This window comes from Bombina bombina, chromosome 3 (genome assembly GCF_027579735.1).
Source record: "Bombina bombina isolate aBomBom1 chromosome 3, aBomBom1.pri, whole genome shotgun sequence".
Classification (NCBI taxonomy): Eukaryota; Metazoa; Chordata; class Amphibia; order Anura; family Bombinatoridae; genus Bombina; species Bombina bombina.
Window position 1 is genome coordinate 1,029,822,658 of NC_069501.1, and position 23,140 is coordinate 1,029,845,797.

The window sequence follows — 23,140 nt, forward strand, 5'->3', positions numbered from 1 at the left end:
GGAGATCTGCATGCAGGAATGGGCCAACATACCAGCAACAGTGTGTGACAACCTTGTGAAGACTTACAGAAAATGTTTGACCTGTCACCAACAAAGGATATATAACAAAGTATTGAGATGAACTTTTGATATTGACCAAATACTTATTTTCCACCATATTTTGCAAATAAATTCTTTCCAAATCAGACAATGTGATTTTCTGGATTTGTTTCCACATTTTGTCTCTTGTAGTTGAGGTATACCTATGATGAAAATTACAGGCCTCTCTCATCTTCTTAAGTGGCAGAACTTGCACAATTGGTGGCTGACTAAATACTTTTTTGTACATGTGTATTATATATATATATATATATATATATATATAAAATTTTATGTGAATCTTGATGGGTTCACAATATGTTGTTGATTTGTCATCTTCTGTCACATTATATAGCTCTTCCAGGCCAGCAGCCACATGTACTATCTTACAAACATAGATAACCCTAACATAAGGCCATTAAAATAGACATGCTAGAGACATGGAACAGTTTACTATTTGGATCTAATTCTTAATTTAACCGATTTACCTGCCGATGGGCATGGGGCCTGTGCCCAGGTGCAGGATCTCATCATATAACACTGTCTTATACAAGCTAACTTCGAAGGTCCAGCTATTTTCTATTTTGGATGTTTTCTGTTTCCCTATATATCCTTGTTGAAGGTTGCTGCAAAAGTTTAATTTTTTATTCTATTTATCTCATTAAGAGCTTAGAGAAATTTTACTGTGCATGTATAACCCTAGCTTCTTTAAATCTCTAGCAATAAGAATACACAGTGCATACTCTGTGACAGTTAATGAGTAGCTTTTCTAATATATTATTAAATGGACATGAAACCCACATTTTTTCTTTCATGATTTAGAAAGAGAATGCAGTTTTAAACATCTTTCTAATTTACTTATATTATCCATTTTGTTTTATTATCTTGATATTCTTTGCTGAAAAGCATATCTAGATGTGCATTGCTTTTTCTTCAACTAAGGATATCTAAAAAAAAATAAGCAAAATAAATACTAGAAGTAAATTGTAATGTTGTTTAAATTTATATTATCTATCTGAATCATGAAATAAATATTTCGGGTTTAGTTGCCCTTTAAGTGAAGAAGGGAATGGTAAATTGAGAAAAAAAAAAAAAAAAAAAAAGGGAAAAAAAGGTCTGTTCACTGTTCTGCTCAATTGTATGTAATGTGTATAGTGTTTACTTCCCTTAAATTAAAAGTATAGCTAATTTATATTTATATTTCTAACACCTATAATAATCTACAAAATTGTGTGGCTATAGAATCAAACGTAATATTTATGTTGCTCCAATAATAACCTATGTTTTTGCATATTCCCCATCCCACCCGTCAACATAGCCTGGCTTCTGTAATTATGCCCTGAGTGTTTCAGTATGAGCATATTAGAAAAAAGTACTAGAGGAGGCTGGCCCTATAGTAGTGCTATTATGTATAGTCTCCCTCATCATAATTTTGTAAATGAGCTACTTAACCGGCGTCAGGGTTGCTACAATAGATTTCTTGATCCTCTCGTGCATGGTGCAGCATTGGCCCTTCTATTAACAAGCTTGTTCCAATATATTTTCAGATTATCCCGGTGCCCTTAAAACTTTCCAAATAGATATGGCGATTTGACTACTAATTTGCTTACCACCCACAAAATATCACCTCCCCCCCAACACTATAATAAACCTCCTATACCAGGAGGGTTAAATACGTGGTTTGTCTCGTCTATACCGCACCCTAACTCCTTTTCTTAGGAGTATATCTTAAAGAGCAAAATAACATTGACCCTATCCTTCTCCCCCAAGCTCAACAAGATTATTTATCATTCTAGTTGCCTATACAAATTTAGACTGTTAATAAAGCTTGAGTTGAAAATAGAAAAAAAGTGGTTTGATAATAGAGATCCAAAAGTGATCTCTTTAATAGATACACCTTCCATACCCTGATTAATCTTACTTGAGGTCCAGGAGTGGTCTCCTATATTCACAGGGCGATATACCGTATATTAGGCAGATTACATGAACACTAATATATTGTATTTTGTCACTGTTAAGTGATACATTGTTAATTTTCAATTGATCCTATTGTGACATTTCATTGTATACTTTTTCTTTTTGTATGCCTTTCCTTTTTCAACCTCAATAAAAAAAAAAAACAACTCTCTATAATATCTGTTTAAGGACGGGTGCTATAAAAAGGTATGGATTTAAAAGTAACACATACAGTTTGCTCCATAGTGATGATATTATCAAACAAATTACCCATTTCATTTAAATATTTGCTTTTTTAGAGGAAAAAAACAAAATGAAAGACTATAAAAGTCAACTTAGCAGTAAATATTTATTTGTACTTATTTGAAAGAAGTAGATCTGAACTACTGATGCTGCCAGATATTAAATAAAGTAACATTTCTCGGCTTACAGGGATGAATAATATTACAATAAAAAATACACTGTCTAAAGCTGTGCGAGTGTAGACTCATATTAAAGTCATACTATGAACCATGTAAAATTAACTTGATGTTTGCATTATAAGTCAGGAAAGGATTTCAGTAGGCACGGAGGGGAGCCAATTGTTTAGTTATGCTCCACTAAAGCTAAACGGTTTGGACTACAGACTGAGAAACAGATACAACTGAATAACGATTTGTTTCTACAGTTCAAATTAACAGACTTTTTGTGAGCTTTTTTATTTGTGTAAACTGCTTCAGAATGAGAGTCTTGATCTATTACTGGACATACCAGCCCTAGGCATACTTTACATCTTATCAGGCTTAAAGAGACAGTCAACACCAGATTTTTGTTGTTTAAAAAGAAAGATAATGCCTTTATTACCCATTCCCCAGTTTTGCACAACCAACACAGTTATATTAATATACTTTTTACCTCTGTAATTATCTTGTATCTAAGCTTCTGCTGACTGCCCCCTTATTTCAGTTCTTTTGACAGACATGCAGTTTAGCCAATCAGTGCTCAGTCCTAGGTCAGTTTACGTGAATGAGCTCAATGTTATCTATATGAAATATGTGAACTAATGCCCTCTAGTGGTCAAAATGTATTCAGATTAGAGGCAGTCTTCAAGGTATAAGAAATTAGCATATGAACCTCCTAGTTTTAGCTTTCAACTAAGAATACCAAGAGAACAAAGCAAAATTGGTGATAAAAGTAAATTGGGAAGTTGTTTAAAATTGCATACCCTATTTAAATCATGAAAGTTTTTTTTGGACTTGACTGTCCCTTTAACAATGCTACAAGAAAATAGCATGTGATGGAAACACAGCCAGACTAGGAAGAAATGAAAAGCTTCATGTTTGTAAGTAGAGATGTGCAATTTAAGGGTAGTAGTTAGCCATAGATAATTAATGTGGAATTTTGTTTGTTAAAATTATAGCTTGTCTGCTTAACTTGTTTCTCTACATTATGTAGAAAGGCACTAAAAGGTTAGCTGGGTCTATCGGGCCTTGATCTGAGATCTGATAGAGCTTATTGGCAAGAATTTTCTTTTTGACTATTGAAGGGTTAAGCGAAGAGAAACGCACACAAACTAGGTCCAAGTGAAATGTTAAAGTGCATGAATTGTATAAGTATTTTTCTTTAAATGCATTCACCCTCAAAATTCTACTGATCATGCCGGCTATTGTTAGCTGCTATAGGCTAAAAGTATGAATTGTGATTAGGGGGGGGCGATTTCTGAAGCTCCATATGGAGATTGATGCCCGTTTCAGGGCGAGCCTTCAGGCTCACCGTAAACAGAAGTTATGAAGCAGTGGTCTAAAGACCGCTGCTCCATAACTTGTTCGCCTGCTCTGAGGCCGCGGACAGAAATCAACCCGATCAAATAAGATTGGGTTGATTGACATCACCTGCCAGCGGTCGATTGGCCGCAAATCTGCAGGGGGCGGCATTACACCAGCAGTTTACAAGAACTGCTGGTGCAATGATAAATGCTGAGAGCGTATGGTGTCGGCATTTATCGATGTGCAGCGGACATGATACGCTACATTGTATTATGTCCGATCGCACTATAATAAATCTACCCCTAGATATGCTTTTATCTGAATGCATTTGACAGTTTTTCCCAGCCAGAGGGCGTTAGTTCATGTGTTTCATAAATAACATTGTGCTCATGCACGTGGGGTTATTTAAGTCATCACTAATTGCCTGAAATGCACGTCTGTCAAAAGATCTGAGATAAGGAGGCAGCCAGCAGAAGCTTAGATACAAGGTAATTAACTAATTAGAGGTAAAAATAATATTTCTATAACAGTGTTAGTTATGCAAAACAGGGGAATAGTAAATAAAGGGATTATCTATTTTTTTTTAAACATTTTTGGTGTTTACTACCCCTTTAAGAGGGCTTATTACTCGGGAGGTCCTGCAATTTTCTATTCTGTATAAAAAATATTACACTGTAGTTTGGCCTGTTTGTGACAATGAGTCATGAACCACTCCAAACAATTTGACGGTTGGTGTGGAGTATGAGGGGTTTACAGCTACCTTAGTAAAGAAATAAAAGTGGACATATTTTTTGAGAAATCTATAATACTGGGGGCATTAACTCCCAAAATACAAGTTTGAGATGAAAATTGCTTCTAATTAATTTAACTAAATGTCTCATGTAACTACTGCATCACATGTTATAACAGCAAGTTATTAGTACTTAAATATACTATTCTTCATGACTATCACATACCTTCATCCCAAATTTACATTTTTCCTGAAAAAAATAAATAACCCACAACACATATGGTTATGGATTCTTTATATAGGCAGTTAACGAATGGCAAGCAGGGTTGGCTTGGATGCTTTAGCCTCTGTCACAGCAGAAGTAGAAACAGTATAACTCTACCTGCCAGTCAAACAGGAAATGCAAGTCATACAGAATGTAGACTGGTGGGAGAAAAAAAAAAAAAAAAAAAAAAAAAAGGACTGGTTGCCAGGAGCAAAGCCATTCTGTACAATTAGATATACTCAGACTCCATAGCTGAATACTGACAGACAAGAGAAAATGACTACCATTATATAAAAAGACTGACAGGAGTGCACATGCCAAAAGTCTGGACACAATAGTGTAGGTATGCCCTGGATGAAAAAGAATGCAGGGAAATGGAATACAGTAGTGCATTAAGCTAAATCAGAAGGATTTTTTTTTTTTTTTTTTTTTTTAAATAAAACCACACACAGGTCTCAGGATAGTATCATAATCTAGTCACTAAAACCTTTTAAGAAATCACTCAATACATCAGCCAAGAACTGTTTAACATCTAAATTCTGCAATACCATCACTAAAACAATTCTTTTTAACCCTTACACTCTTGAAAATAACTTTCACCCACTGTAAAACTTAAACTTTGCATTTTGTTTAAAATTACTATACCAGGGACAAAGAGGGTCATCTTGCTAGAAACCCATGATAATCTGACAGCTCAGGATTATTGGAGAATATCTAATGTAGAATGTAGTACAGGGTATTTTAATATGCATAACAAACCATTTGAACCTGTAATATAAAGGATTTGATGTCCTTTAATTTAACCTTTCTAGTGGATTATTGAGTTTGCTGCCCCTTCAAGCACAGACAATGCTGTTTCATTGTAAAACATCCACAAAATGTGAGTCCAGAATTTATTTCTTTACAAATAAACTTTTCACCAGGGTAGCAGAATTATGTGAGGATGGTTACCATATGGAACAACAGATAAGATTCTCAAGCATAGGCATCGGTTTTAACCTCCTTGAAGGTTTGAGAACGCCCAGTATCTATACAACATTATCAACAGCATTGTATGCTGCTTTGGAGTTGAGTTAGATAAAGTAAAAGGCCTTCTGGACAGATCAAGATGTTTATTATCAAAACAAATGTCCCATGCATTTAGCATTTAAAAAAAAAAAAAAAAAATTCCTTAATGACCAACTCTCAAGCTAGTGAGCCACGTTGTGAATAAAGTAAGTACTGTTATTGTATATGAATTCCAGTGGCTATAATTTTACTTATAACTTTTTTGGTTTAACTTTTTTTTTTTTTTTTTAAAAAGGGACATAAAACCCCAAATTTTTCTTCCATGATGATTCAGATAGAGTTTAAATTTTAAACAATTTTTGAATTTACTTATATTTTTTAATTTGCTTCATTCTCTTGTTATCCTTTGCTGAAAAGTTTATCTAGGCAAGTTTCGGAGCAGCAGAGAACCCTAGGTTCTAGCTGTTGATTGGTGGATATAGAGATAGATATAGATACACACACCTCTAAACCAAAAAGTTTTGCAATATCAATATCATTTAAGAACAATGTACAAAAGGCTTTAGATTTTTTTTTTAAAAAAAAAGAGACATGAATGTAAAAAAAAACACAACAACCTTTCATGATTTGCATAGAAATGTTAAGACTATTTTAAAACATTTTCATCTACCTTTAAAAGTACAGAATTTGTAGAGTTGCTCTTAACAACACTTTCTGAAAGACAGGGTACCTTAAGGAACATTGCTTAAAAAGGGACAGTATATATAGTAATTTTTCCCCCCATTAATGTGTTCCCAATGACTTGCTATAATAACAGTAGCAGAGTATGAGAAATTGTTATTTGTAGGTTTCTTTTATGAGTTTAACTTGCAGGAAAATCAGATCTCCTTATTTTATCACTTCCTGTACACAAAAATGCTTTCTGATCTTATCTCTGTCTGTAAACCAAATCCCAATACTTAGAGAGAACAATGGGAAATTAATGTTTTATTACTTATCTCTCCTAATCCCCAATGGGGGTATAATTTCTTCTTCTTGCTATGTTTACACAGCTTTTATATAGCCTATACTTAAGTATAGAAACGTTCAGTAAAGCTAGGGATACCACAGGCAAAAAAATCAGCTATTTAAAAAACGCTGATATAAAAAAGTTAAGGAGCTAGTTGTAAATAAATTGAATACACTTCAGCAGGTAAACTGAATAATTGGGAACACATTTAAAAGGGGAGAAAAATGTCCCTTTAAGTGCATGCAGATGAGAAACTTTTATACATATTGTACCTTAGGGAACACAAGTGAGTCAAATTAATTTAGTTGCACATACATTATATAAATATATAACTATCTTCACAAGATTAGTTTCACAGAACATAACATTTTCCTTGTTTGTTTTATATAAATTAAGATCTTAAATGAAAATATATGAATCTTACACATGATTTATCCATTAAATTAACTATTGAAAAAATATGAAAAAACAAATTGGAATTAATAGCCAATATTAAAAGAGACATGAAACCAAAAGGGTTTCTTTAATTTTTCAGGTAGAGCAATTTTCCATGATCAAATTTGCTTCATTTTCTTGATATCCTTTGTGAAGGAGCAGCAATCAATGCACTACTGGGAGCTAGCTGAACACAGGTGAACCAATGACAATATTTATTTCTGTTTCCATTTAAGGATTACATGTATGTTTGACCAAGTTCTACTCAAATGAAAGTCAGTAAATATATAAAATATAACAGAATTCTGGAATATATAAATCTATTAATACTTTTTGGTGTGAACACTATAATACTGTATAAAGCGACGTTTGTAGGTTGGCCACAGAGACAGCATTTACGTCCCCTTGTATACGTGAGGGTATAATACTGTACAAACAAGTGTTCTGTTTGACACATGACAACAAATATCTGCATGCAGCATGTCACAGTAATGTCACTTTGATCAGAGTCTTCCTTGGGTAATGTTTTCCTGAATATTACAGTTGATACTGAAGCATAACATGAACTGTTAGAAAAAAAATGAAAGATAGGGCACAGGGGATTTGAGGAAGTTAGAAAATGACACCAAAGAAATAAGACAAAATCATTTTTATATGTAAAGGATTAGCAGTTTTTACTAATCAAATGCATGTATGAACAAATAAATATTGTAATTGTATCTCAAACCCTTATAGAAAACACAAACACTAAGGAAATACTCAAAACATCAGAAATACATTTAATATGTGAACCCAAAAAAAAAAAAAAAAAAAAAAAAAAATCAAAAAAGAGTGGTCCCTGTAATCAAAGGAAGTTCCTCTGTAATAAAATCTAAAAACAAACATAACAGTAAGTAATTGATGTTTGATCAATAAAATATATTTCAATACTTCCATGATGAGCAAGAATCATTCCTACAGCTATTATACATATCTGGAGTGAAGCTGAAATATCATGAAGTGTGGAATATCTTAACAATAAAGAACAAAAAAATGTTTATGTCAGAGAAAGTTATCAAATAGAGAAAAACTCTTTGCTTCTGCACTCCGGGAGGCGAATGACTTAGATTGATGGCCGCCTAACGGCCAGAATTTTAATAGGTATTGATTTAGGGGAACAATTATTGGATATTGCGATCAAGGTAACTTTACCTTCACTTTACTTAATTAAAAAATAATCTCTGCCCACCCTTCCTCCCACCAAGATGCTTCACGCAATGACTATATCACCTCAACCAGAAGCTTTTATGAAAGCTCAAAATTGTGTTACATTTTTAATTCCCATTCAGTACAGAAACCAGGAATTCCCTGTTTCTTCCCTCTGATATAAATGCAATTTTTATCATGTGTTCACCAACATTCTCTATGTACAAATGATCTTCCCTAGATGATTGTTTGCACTTCAATTGTACATAAAGTGGTATTTCATTATCTCATATATAGGGTACTATTTAAGCAAAAGAAGCTAACTTTTAATATTGATATCGCTCAGTTTATCCCAGAAGCGCCAATAAAAACAAATTTAACCACTATAATAAAAGGGACATTTTAAATAATTATAGCATGTATGACAAGTCCAAACAATTATGTTGCAAATATTAACTCTCTCTTTAAATACAATCCAGAGATTAATAAAAAAAAAAAAAAAAAAAAAGTACATAGAAATCAAAAGGATACTAAGAAAACAAAGCAAATTTGACAATAGAAGTAAACTTGAAAGTTGTTTAAAATGACATACAATTATGAAACTTTAATTTTGACTTTACTGTCTAGGTATTCATTCAATAATGCAATTTTGTTCTTGTGGCAGGATTTCAACAATAAAGCCTATCCCTAACTGGTGAAAGTCCATTTAACTGCAGACACACCCACACAATTATTCAGATATGGTTTTAGCTCAGGTATGAAATGTATGCAATGCATGATAACGAAAATTTATGCAAATTACAAGTGAGGAAGAAACACAGAAAATAACTATATGGCAAGATCAGACTGTTAGAAACCTAAAAGATTATTTAGTCCTTTGTACGTATAAAATAGGTTACTGATTATCTATATAAATGAGATAAAACCACTATATTTCTAGTACTCAATACATGTACAAAAGGAATACAGAACACCTGACACTTATACACATTTCAGATATAGTCAAATCTTAAAGGGACAGTCTACACCAGAATTTTTATTGTTTTAAAAGATAGATAATCCCTTTATTACCCATTCCCCAGTTTTGCATAACCAACACAGTTATATTAATATACTTTTAACCTCTGTGATTATCTTGTACCTAAGCCTCTGCAAACTGCCCCTTTATTTCAGTTCTTTTGACAGACTTGCAGTTAAGCCAATCAGTGCTTGCTCCCAGATAACTTCACGTGCACGAGCACAGTGTTATCTATATGAAATACATGAACTAACACCCTCTAGTGGTGAAAAACTGTTAAAATGCATTCTGAAAAGAGGTGGTCTTCAATGTCTAAGAAATTAGCATATGAACCTCCTAGGTTAAGCTTTCAACTAAGAATACCAAGAGAACAAAGCAAAATTGGTGATAAAAGTAAATTGCAAAATAGTTTAAAATTACATGCTCTATCTGAATCATAAAAGTAATTGAGGAGGGGGAAATAGAAACTCATTGACTGATTGAAAGCTATGTAAAACCCATTCACATTAATACACTGACAGCCACACTCTATAAGGTTATAAAATAGCTTTGCAGACACTTGCTAATAGTCTGGCACTTTTAGCTGCCAACTTACTGATTACTGCACTTTCATTCATCTTAAAAAGTATTAAATCTGAACATAAAGCCAAGACAAACCCTATAAAAACTACCCTTAATACAACTACATTAGTGACACCAGCAATGCTGGTCAGCAAAATGATCATAAAATGACATGCTGAACAAACTTCTATAAATTGTGGCATATTATTTTGGTTTCCTTTCACTAGGTTGTAAATTTGTTATATATATATATAGTGTAGGATGTGTTTAGAGCTAAGCTACTTGCTGGACAATAAAACAGCTGTGTATACAGAGTGGTAGGTGGCTGTCACTTTACCTTTTGTCTTTGGATCAGCAGCATTGGGGGAGCTGAAAGAGAGGCAGCCCAGACGATAGATAGAGATGTATTTGATACCCCTGTAGCCAACAAGGAAATGGCAGTGAAACTTCTGTGCTTGGCAAGTGTGAGCTGTCAGTTACCTCTGCTGGTGGCTGCTGCTTCTTAACCACAATTAAATCATTCAGGAAATGATCTGATGTTAGTGAGAAGACGGAAAGAGGGTGCAGTCAGTGACACACAGGAGGGGCGAGTAAAAGATGAGATGGGAGAGCCACAGGACAAAGCATTACCTGCCCAGACAGGGGCGGACCATACACAATTAGCAAGTAGCTAAACAGGTGTATCCTTGTGGGAGGCTGGACAGGATCCCTCTGGGTCCTAGAGTCATCACTAGCAGTTTTAATGGGCTAGAGCCATCACTGGCGATTAGTGGTAACATTGTTTTTCAGATTTTACTTTAAAAATAATGTGGGGGTTTCAAATGAGGATTACTGCAGTATCTGTGTCTCCAAGAACACAAAAGAGAACCATATTTTAGGGTGAAAAATACCTGTCTTCCCCATAGACTTTCACTTGCCAGCACTATCAATACGTTATGTGACAATATCAACTGCAAAGGCAAAACCTGCTAAGAAAATAATGTTCACACAGCAGAGCCTTTAAGGGACAGTTCATTGCATCCTCACAAGCTAAAAGTCACAGGCACACACAACTCACACAGCCTTTAAAGGGACAGTGCACACCACACTCACTCTGAACAGCTTTTTATTATTGGTGGATGAATTTATCCACCAATCAGCAAGGACAACCCAGGTTGTTCACCAAAAATGGGCCGGCATCGGAACTTAAATTAGAAAGTTGCTTAAAATGTCATGCTCTATTTGAATCACGAAAGAAAACATTTTTAGGTTCAGTGTCCCTTTAAAGGGACTGATCACTCCAAGCGTACACAGCATTAAAAGAATATAAACACACACCCCACACAGCATTTATGGTACAGGCACACAAACTCACAATGCACATAGCCTTGAATGGATGATTCAAACTATGCACAAATACACACAGCCTTAAAGGGACAGCTCAACCCATGCTCATACCGTCTTTAAGGGACAAACACACATATAACCCATACAAACTATAAAGGGAAAGTTCACACCAAAAAAAACTCAGTCTGAATGGTACAGGTGTACAGTTACACACACACCACCTTAAAGGAACAGCTCAAGGAACAGTCACACACACTCAGCCTTTAATTATACTCAAAAACAGTCTTAAGAAGACATCTCAGAACACACTAACACATATGATGCATGCAGACTTAAAGGAAGAGTTCCCACCATGTGCACACAGTCTTAAAGGGACAGGCACAATACAATGCACACAGCTTAAAGGCACACTCAAATAAGTTTTAAAGGGACAGATCATAAATACATGACACACGGCCTTAAAGGGCCAGCACACCTCACTTACACACAGTCTTAATAGTACAAACACACCCGCACATGGCACAGACCTAAAGGGACAGAACAAAGCACATACACATGGTACACACAGCCTTAAAAAGACAGCTTGCACCACACACATGCTTAATAGGGTTGCTATCTCAGCCATGTTTTCCTGGACATTTGTGAGTTACACATGTTGCAGGGTGTGCAGAGGGGAACATGTATTGCGCTTCTAGATAGCACACAAATAGTGACCTAGTGACCTTCAACAGCACTATTTATGTTACTCCCTGCATACCCTGCAGCATGTGTAACTCATAGCTGTCCAGTAAAACATGGCTGAGGTGCAAACCTTATGTTTTAATGGTACTGGCACACACACAGATTATTAAAGGAACAGATGACACCATGCACACACAGACTTAAAAGCACAGACACACTCACACAATGCACATAGCGTTAAAGCACACCCAAAAACAGTCTTAAAGGGAAAAAACACAGCACTTACAAACACAACCAGCGCACATAGGCTTAAAGGGACATCTAACTCTACAAGTTTTAGAAGAACTGGCACACACACACACAAATTGCGAAGTCGCACCATATGCACAAAGTCTTAAAGGTACAGGGCGGCATATTTAGATTTTGTGCTGCCCTAGGCACTCACAATTCTGTTGCCCCCACACACACATACACCCAAAGGTTTTAGGCCTTTTTGTCCCCTTAATATTTTTTTGGGTCAGTTTGTAAAATGTTTTTTTTTTTTTCTTTTTTCATAACAATTCAAAAGAAAATGGGCTAGCAAAAACTTGCATACAGGTGGGTTGAATTGCATGCATCTCATACAATTTTCTCAGAGAGAAAGAAGAGAAAAGAAGGGGAGGGGAGAAAAAGGAGAAAAAGGAAAGAAGGGAGGGAGAGAGAGAGAGAGAGAGAAGAGAAAAGTGGGGAGGGAGATGAGAAAAAGGGGGAGGGAAAGAAAGGATTGGAAGAAGGGAGCAAGGGAGGGAGTTGAGGGAGAAAGGGACAGAAGGGAGAGAGGAAGGGAGGGAAAGAAGAATACACTTTGAAACAATCACTGCCCTTCACATGCAACAACATACAGTAATTACCATTATTCAAGTAATGAAACTTTTAAAGTGTCCGTTTACTGTTTACTCCGTGGGTTCATGAATGCAGAGAAATCTAGCTATTAGTAGCTAACATACATTAGCGCTGAGAGTTTATGATTAGACATCACAAGTTGATCTAAGTAGCGCACAGACGCATCCAGTCTGTTAGTTACTAAAACCTGCAATAAGCACTGCACTCGCAGACCCACCACAGCTGACAAGGGGAGGCAGCATATCGGTACAAGGTCTTCTCCTCCAGCCTCACCTTGTAAGCAATGTTATTTTAGAAATTCGATTTACATAATAGAATGTTGATAAGAACGAATATAATTAAAAATTTTCGAATGTTATTTACAGTTTTCGAATGTCACATTCGAATTCGAATGTCACATTCGAATTCGAATGTCACATTCGAATTCGAATGTTACATTCGAATATCACATTCGAATTTGAATATTACATTTATAAAACACAATTGTAGACTAGAAACACTATTTCGAATGTCACATTCGAATTGAATCGAATATCACATTCAAATTGAATATCACATTCAAATCGAATGTCACATTCGAATTCGAATATTACATTTATAAAACACAGTATTAGACTAGAAATACTATTTCAAATTCGAAAGTCACATTCAAATCGAATATCACATTCAAATCGAATATCACATTTAAAACACAGTATTAGACTAGAAATATTATTTCAAATTTGAATGTGACATTTGAATTTGAATGTAGCATTCAGATTTGAATATTACATTTATTAAACACAGTTGTAGACTAGAAATACTATTTCAAATTTGAATATCACATTCAAATTCGAATATTACATTTCGAAATTGAATGAATACATAGCTAAACATTCTATTATTCAAATGAATATTTTCGAATTTTATTGAAAAATTCGAAAACGAAAATTCGAAAATAGAATGTTAGAATGTTATATAAACATTCGAAATTCGATTTGAATGAACGAATGTATCAAAATTCGTTTTAAATTTCACATTTTTAGAAACATTCGCCCATCCCTAGTGCTGCCCCTCCGAAATCTGCTGACCTAGGCACCGACCTTGTTGGCCTTGGCCATAATACACCCCACTACAGGCATATGCAAACCCAATATACACAGTCTGAACAGCTCACTGCACGTAAATCAAGAACAAAACAAGATTGACGTAAGGACAACCAAAGTACACCAAGAAATAGCAATTAACAAGATGGTTGTTACACATATATAAATTGGTGCTGAGAAATACATTGGAACAATGTTATCATACTAAAATGTTGGATATACAGTACAGTTAAATAACGACACACCTCAGTTTTTCTGTTATGTGAGAGTAAGTATCCCCTAAAACATTTTTAAGTGCAAATCAAATATAGGTTCCCCCAAAAAGGAAACAATGGCCTCTCTTGGACCAACCGAATTAGGAACTGTATCATACAGGGGAAGTTTCAGGGGAAACAGTAAAGTTGGTCCCTCTTGGGCCCTAGTAAGTGAATTATTCAAGTAATAACCTTAAATATGAGAGAAATTAACCACTAGCGTACAGTAAAAGTGTATTAATGAGCGCAACCACGGCAAACAAATATTAATATGGCCGGATGAACAATATGTGAAGACCCATCAGGGTCATAGGTGGATCTATCATAACATATGTAGGTGCATATAGGTGTCTGTATAGGTGACGGCTGATATGATGTACCTGAGTTTTAAGGGACAGGGGAAGTCTGTAACCTCACGTATATTGTATGTGAGGAATATTTGCTAATAGCACTTTATAAAGTAGACGTTTGGAGATATAGCTATATGTCTCTTAGCAAGTGCAGACCTTCTAGTATGGATCCTGTTAGTGCAGATAGGTCCTCTATGGTGTAGTACTAAGTAGCTCTGCGTGAAGATAGTATCCATGCTATGAGTTATGTACTGCTGGCATATAAGGGCCCTATATCTTGAGCTAACACTTATCAGATATCGGATAGATCCCTGATAGTAGTACAATTACACTGGGATATACAGACATTCAGTGAAATAGGGAGGCACAGCCATTCATATGCACGCATAGTGACCAGATTATGGAGAGGCACATATATTTTATCCAGGTTGTTGGCTCAAAGTGCTCAGCATGGACATATTGCTGCCGTGAACCTGTAAAAGGACTGCGAGGTAGCACACATATCTTATATAGGAGCAGCTGGGGGGATACATAAGTTAGGGGGTCCTAAAACCTCATCTAAGGGATCATCAGCAGGAGAGCTTCCAAGCATTGTGTAATTGGAGGGGTAGAGGGGCTTATATGTCTATTGGTTGATGATGTATAAGGTTATGTAGGTGGTTTTAAGCAATATTTGGGCAACAATTAATCCCCTGTTTCCCCCAGCATATAATGGGTAATAGTAAGGCAGATAGGAGTAAATACACATATACGATCCCTATGAAGCAAATACCGCTGTCTGTGAACTTATAAGGTTATGTTTGAGCCAATACAATTAAACTTAGTACTATAAGAGAATATGGCTGTTAATGCTTAAACAAAGCATTGCGACAGAGATAATCAAAACCTGCCATAAAAAAATGAGTAACCATATACCCCGCATTTAAACAGCAATACCATCTCCCGGTTTAGCCCACGCCAGTCTTATAGTCTTTTACATTGCCCCGTGAACCAGTCTGGATCCCACAGCTGAGAGGGGGGTCAGCACCGAGTGGCGTTAATTAGCCCACTACCAACCGATATAGCTGCATTCTCAGCACTTTCTTTTCAAGCTCAATTGATTGTCCCAGCCGGGAGATGCTCGCTGCAGGGTCCCGGCACACTATGTCAGGCAGCAGAGTTCCCATTAAGCAAGAAACAGACACCGGCAACAGTTGTCCCTCAAAGGTAAGTCCGGATCTCTCAACTGCTGCGTTATAGGCCTGATGACTCTGACTCTCACTTGCGCAGCTTTTGCCCTGCAGTTGCCACAGCTCTGCGCCCGGTTCAGCCATTCAGGCATCGGAGTTTAGGATAGGGTAGTGCTGGATCATGGCATTTCGACACTTAGTTTCTTCACCCATAATACAGGTTAGGTTGCCGGAGCCTTGCTGTTCAGGGGAAGTAACTGCTTCCATGTGCTGGATGTCAAATCCGCCAACGACCCGGCTAGCTTCTTTCAATGCTGTTGGAGGATCATATTTGTCAGCCGAGTCTCCATTAGTATCAGGAACCAAAGTGCCCGCTTTCTGCTGGTCCTGCTGAGAAGCGGAAAAGGGAGCAGCAAATCTCTGCTCCAGCCGCCGTGCATGTTCCTGCAGTAGTACTTGCAGCTGTGAGATCAAATAGGTATCCTCCATGCTCTGAGAATAGTATGCAGTGCCTAATAGAAAAAGGCTAAAGAGTAAGTTGACTTGTGTGGATAACTCAAAGTCTGAAGTGTTCTTCAAACTTAAAACTGCGCGCTCATGGCACAGCTAGTTGTGGGGGCAGGTTGAGGCTTCTATTGTAGGGGAAGGCCTCAAATGAAAAGTCCAGTACTGAGGGCTGTGAGGCCCAGTTGTCATCCAAAACCCTATATCCTGAATGTTGACCTCTTCAGACAAGCTTCCCCACTATTTTAGGCAGGATATTAAGGAACATGCAATGGTAAACAGGGTAACAATGGAGAAAGCATGAGGAGCTGAAGCTCAGTGCGACCTATAAGATGGCCGCCGCCCGGGTGCCCCCCCCAATCCTAGTGTTTTAAAATGCTAGGATTGACTTTTGAAACAAATAAAGGGGACTTTCATTCATGAACTATGAGATACTTCATGTAGAAAGCTCCTTTATTTGTTTCAATCAATCGCTGGTTCTTAGCTGCTATAGCAGCCCACTGCAAAAAAAATATTTTGGTAAGAAGTGACGTTTTCACCTCTTAGCCAATAGCCATGCGGTAAATATGGCTCCCAAGGGCGCCAATCCGGATTTACCGCACGGCTATTGGCTAAGAGGTGCATCACCTCTTAAGCCAAACAGCGATCTGCCGTGGGCTGCCTGAGCAGCTAAGAACGGCGATCGCTTGAAACAAATAAAGGAGCATTCAATATGAAGTATCTTATACTTCATGAATGAAAGCCCCTTTTATTTGTTTCAATAGTCAATCTTAGCATTTCACAAACGCAAGGATTGACTTTCACTTTAAGGTACAGGCACACTCTCACAATGCCTTTAAGGGGTTGAAATATGTCATGCTACATGCACAACACACAAACAGAGTTAAAAATAGGCTCCCCTTTTTGTTTCTAGATACACTGCAGTATTCTTGGTAGCTGATTTTTGAAATATAATAATGTTGTATAGCTGAAAAAATCATTGAGAATGAAAAGTTTAGATTTTACAGCATCTGTATTTTATTAACACAGAACGCTGCAGTAAGCTGTAACCTTCGCAATAAAGTTTGTGTCGGGAGCATCATGTAATTGTTTCTATGGCCAAGCAGCTGTATACCAGTCTCATATCAACATATGAAATGCCAAGCGTCAGCTGAAGTGGTATAAAGCATGACTTCACTGGACTCTGGAGCAGTAGAAACGTGTTCTCTGGAATGATAAATCATGGTTCAGTATCTGGCAGTCTGATGGAAGAATTTTGGTGTGGTGGATGCCAGGAGAACACTATTTATTGGATTAATAATGCCAACTGTAAAGTTTAGTGGAGAATGGATAATGGTCTAGGTTGGTTTTTCAAGGTCTGGACTATGCCCCTTAGATCCAGTGAAGGGTCATCGTAATGCTACAGGATACATATACATTTTAGAGGATTGGGTGCTTTCAACTTTGTTGGCATTTCCTGTGCCAGCATGACTGTTCCTTTGTGTACACAGCAAGGTCCATCAATACATTGTGTACCGAGTCTGGTGTGGAGTTCAAGTGTCCTGCTCACAACCGTGACCCCAAACCCATTGAATACCTTTGGGATGAATTGGAACGCTGCTTGAAAGCCTGAACTTCCCATCCAACACCAGTGTCTGACCTCACAAATGCTCTCTTGGCTGAATGGGCACAGTTCCACAGATACTTTACAAAATCTTGCAGAAAGCCCCCCCCCCCCCCCCAGAAGAGAGTTGGCTGTTACAGATGCAAAGATGGGGGAAACTCCATATTAGTGCCCATGGTTTTGGAATTGGATGTCTAATAAGCTCATATAGGAGTAATAGTCAGCTGAACACTTCATTTTGGCCACATAGTGTATATCCTAGTACACAGTTGTTGATCTATAAAGTAGGAACATTGGGCTTCCAAAACTTTGCAGGTTTTCCTGCAGGTAATAGAGCTTGAAAATAATCATTATACAGAGGTAAACATTAGACACCATTTAAAAGATTTGCTTACCTCCCACCATCCCTCAGTAATTTCCACATGCAGGATGTTCCAATACCCAACAGATATATACAGTATATGTAGACTCTTTCAAAGAGATAAATATAATGTAGTGCCAGCACCGTAGCCTTATGTAATTTATAAAACATATATATAAGACAATGTCCCCTACATTTGAACATGCAAATTAGTTTAAAAACTATATAAATTTTAGTTTAAGGTTCAGATTTCAACTAAATTTAAAAAAATTCTTGGGGAACATATCTATTATATTTAATTGTTATTTTTATACTTTTATTATTTGTTTTAACTTTTCATGAATACATAGAACATATGCTTCTATGTGAAGAACATTGGGGTGTGAACTATTCATATTTTCATGTCAGGTTAGTGCCCTTGAGAATATGCAATTGTGTGTGTCTACGAGTAGGTTTTTTTGCTCCTTTGACTTCTATGGGGGAATATGTTATCGCGTGTGCAATATTGTGAGTTTGTTTTTTTACACTCGTCGGGTAAGCGAGCAAGCACAAACAGTTCACCTTCCACTTGTATTATGAGCGCAAAAAGCTTACTTCTAGCACAATTAACATTCAAGCGGGAGCGTTAAATAACGCTCCACTTGTAATCTGGCCCATAATATAATAATCCTCCTTTTCCTACAGAGCACCACAATTATGGATCGACCTCCCACACACTTTCAAACCTTCCCCATGACTAATATCCTTTAAGAGATCCCTCTCTACATATCTCAAACCAGAATGCACCTGTCATGGTTGATTATATATTTCCTACCTGTTCTATGTTAAATTTTTGTGCATATATTGTGTATTATTATTGTTTTTGTATTTTATTGTACCCATTGTATCAATGCAATGTTTTGTGTACCCAGGACATACTTGAAAACAAGAGAAACCTCAATGTATCTTTCCTGGTAAAATATTTTATAAATAAATAAATATTGGACCAAACTAAATTTTTGTTTTGAAAAGATAGCTATTTAAAAAGGCTGTCTGAGAACTAATCCTCATTAATGTCATTTGTTTATGTCGAACTATTAGTTTATATACTGCATTAAACATAAAATATAAATATTTACAGTTGCAAATTAGGAGCTTTATATACTGTATGTAACATATAGCTAACAGACAAGGATGCCTCGCCCTCATGTAAATAAACACTCCTTCATTTGAAAAAAGAAACCTCAACTGCCCATGTAATGTTTCCACGTCAAATATTAATTTACAATACAACACCAGGTGGCAAGGGAGAAGTCTAATTCTGTTTTCTAGAGATTAAATTCAATGTAAGCCTTTTCTAAACTTGACTGAGAATACTGTATGAATAGTTATAGTGCTATAAGTGCCTTTATGAAATTACCATGTGCATGAGTGTGTTTCAGTTTTTAATATAAGCATTTTTGCACAATACTTGCTTTTGCAAAAATGCTTCTGGTAAAATCTAATCCTGTTTCAGTGACATATGTTTGGATGTTCCATTTGACCTGTGTCTGCTCAGAAAGCCAGAAGTGGTCTGTATTGTGTCAGTGATTATTCAGTTTGCTTCATATAACCAGTTGTTGACTGCTGGCCTGGTTATCAAAAACTCACTGGCATGGACATAGGGTTGCACTTTTTGTGTGTGTTGTTTTTACCTCTACATATGCAGCATTATTACAACCTTTACAGCAAGAACTAAAAAGCTTAAATACAGACTACTGGTCTGGTTTATTGGTTTATCACTTACTTCATCACATTAAAGGGTCATTTAAATAAATAAATAAATAAATATATATATTGAATATAAAAGGGCACTAGTTAAATAAATTAAAAATATTTCTGGAGTAAAAGTTAAAACTGTTTCAGTTAATATATATATTATTATATTAACACTGAGCAGTCTAAAACTTACCAGCATTATTAAACCAAACAGTAAGGGCTAGATTACAAGTGGAGCACTAAATTATCACGTGCCCGCAACCGGGCAAATTTGCTAATTTGCAGGCATGCGATAATTAACCAGCCATTACAAGTGTCAGGGTGTTACTGAAATGAACCAAACATGCAGTACTTAGAATATATGTGATAAACCAGATGTATATACATGTATGTATAGTAGTCCTATAATTGGGAATGTATCTACAAATAACACACCTTTAACCTGTAGGGAATGGTTGCAACAGTAGCAATTGATATATCAATCAATGAGGTTACTAAAGTTAAAGATAACAACAGGGGCGTGTCTCTGGGCAACACCTTGAATGGTTGCAGTATCGGTTGCTCTCAGGGGATCACAGATAATCTGCCTTTTATCCGTGAATAAAAGAATCATCTACCTGGTGTTTCCTGCTAACACAAGTCTACAGACCGAGCTGATTCGATTGAATCTACATTTGTGGGAGTACTACCTGTGACAACCGATCTGGAGCGTTGAGGCCTAAGGCAGTTTCCACAGAGAAAGGTCCTCAACACCCCCCCCCGGTATCTTGCAAGCCGGGTATACAGTGCTTTGACACTGATGTTCTAAGTATCTACAGTGGAACTTTCTTTTTGTCAGCTTTTGAGATAAGGGACGTTTCACATTTATACGAACATCGTACATCACATATTTACTATGGCACTAGACACTACGATGATCCTTAGGGAAATGAAAGCCATGCTGGAGGCCCACTCTAAGGAAATGTGTGCAGTACTTAAAGCGGAGTTCGCCTCCCTAAAAGATGTTTGTGCTAAGGCAAAGGGAGAAATGCAGCCTTCACTAAAGTTTCCCATTAACCCTACCACATGCCCGATCCAGGTTCCCATACCAATTCAAAAGGGGAAACCTCTTCAAACTTTAACGACCCACCAAAGTGCAGTCATGGCGGCTGCGAGTGAATCGCCCGATGATAGCAAACAGCGGCCGGCTGATTTGACGCAGAGAGCTGCGTGGACGAGTTGCTCGGAGAGCAGTGAGTGCGAGATTGAATCTCTGGGAGGAGAGGTGCCGTGGCCGAGTATGCAGTTTGAAACTGACAGAACCTTACCTGCGGTGTCTGAGAGGGCGCATCATATGCAGATAGACGGAGCCAAGATGGCGTCTCCTCAGGTACTTCTGGAGCGCTGGGACCTCAATCAAATGATCGGGAAGGAGCAGCTACGGGCGAAACTTGCTCACCAGGCAGTACACAAGGAGGTGGTAATAGTGGATGTGGCCGCAGATCCCCACTCTGCATACCAGAATCCCATTTTGATCAGACTGCAACTGCACGGTAGAGCCTCCGCCTCTCGTGGCTCACTTTTGGGACATTTCAAGTCAGGTGAGGCCGAGAGTGGCAATAGCTACGCTCCCCAGAAGCGATGGCCTGGCTATCAGCTGTACCCTCAGAAAGGGGTTAGTAATCAGTCCTGTCTTGCTAGCAGACATGGCATCGGCTAAAAGGACTATTTAGCAGTACCGGAGTGGGGTAAGGGTCCATACTTTACACAGTGAGACTACTCTCCCACTTATTAGGAGATTGACTATGCTGTAATTGAACTATTTTTATTTAATCTGCAGTGCATACTCTGGCCAACGGACTTTGAAATTTTGAAATGTATATACCTCCCGGTCCAGTTCCCTTAACTACAGGGGCAATCCACTGAGTGCTGTTATTATTTCACTCCACGGTTAACATTTTCTGGGGGTATTTGATGATGGCAGTGGTGGTTTCATTTATTGCTAGACCTGTAACAAGGAATGATCTGTACTGTTTCTTTGTGTTATTTGCATACTGTTTCCCACTCAGTTATATAGTGTTTAATGATGTTTGACATGTCCTCTCATATGTGTCTGCAGATCCCTTCAACAATGATTTGAGCCCCTACTAAGCCATAGAAAAGTCGCACACAGAGTTAGGCACCCTTCTAGACTTATTTCGTTTCATTATGTTAGCTTTAGTTATATGTATTTGTCCCCTGATTGATCCCTAACTAAGGCCAGACGCGTTATATTTATACACAAGGAGGAAAAAAAAATTTTTCTTTCTTTTCAGAAACAATCTTATGACTGCTTGTATTGATTGTATATGCTCTAATAATTATGTTAGGCTTAAGTTCCTATCAGTCAATCAGTTTGTTGTGCTAAATAAGCTAAGTATGCTTCAGATAAACACTTCCCCTCTGCTCTTAAAACTCTTTATGTTAATGCCCTTTGCCTCCTTATAGACATATTCAAGTTATATAGTCTCAGAGTGCCTTGTTATGTCCCATCAAACTGTTTAACTCTTAATCCACATAGTTGACAAGACATCATATTATTTCAATCCTTAGGTCCAAGAGTGGCCTATTTATTATTTTTTATTTTGTTTTCCCCTCCTTAAAGTCCCCCATTAAGTGTATAATGCAATCCAGGAGGTCCAAAAGAGGCCTCGTTAGTTCTTTGGGGGAAATAATTTAATTTAACTCCATTTCATATATTATTATGGTGTAGGAGGTTATGTTCTATCAGAAAACTGAGGTTTAATGCTCAATTTGTACTTATATTGTCAAGCAATATGTGTGTTAATGGGCGACGCTATAGGATGAATATCCAACTGTGTGTTGTTTTAAGTAATTACTTGCTTGTATTATTTTTCTTAAAACCTCAATAAAATATATAAAAAAAAAAAAAAAAATAAAAAAAAGATAACAGAATTCCTCAGAGAATGAGTAATGTGATCACATTATATTTATATATATATATATATATATATATATATATATATATATATATATATATATATATATCAACTGGTTAGGAGCAATACATTAAGGCATATGTTGGTAGATATAATAGAATTACTGAAAATACACAGAATATGTTGGGAAACAAAGTCATAGAGGAAGCGTTCAGCTGGTGCAAATTATGTATATATATATATATATATATATATATATATATATATATATATATATATA

The 23,140-nt window shown here is 36.7% G+C and overlaps 1 protein-coding gene across 1 annotated transcript in view; it reads right to left on the bottom strand.

Moving 5' to 3' along the window:
- GALNT6 (polypeptide N-acetylgalactosaminyltransferase 6) overlaps window positions 1-10,568 on the bottom strand; it is a 93,003-nt gene extending 82,435 nt beyond the window's left edge. The window contains exon 1 of the mRNA XM_053708230.1: window positions 10,328-10,568. The gene's annotated coding sequence lies outside the window, so the exon portion shown is untranslated. The remainder of the gene's footprint in view (window positions 1-10,327) is intronic.
- Between the last annotated feature and the right edge of the window lie 12,572 nt (window positions 10,569-23,140).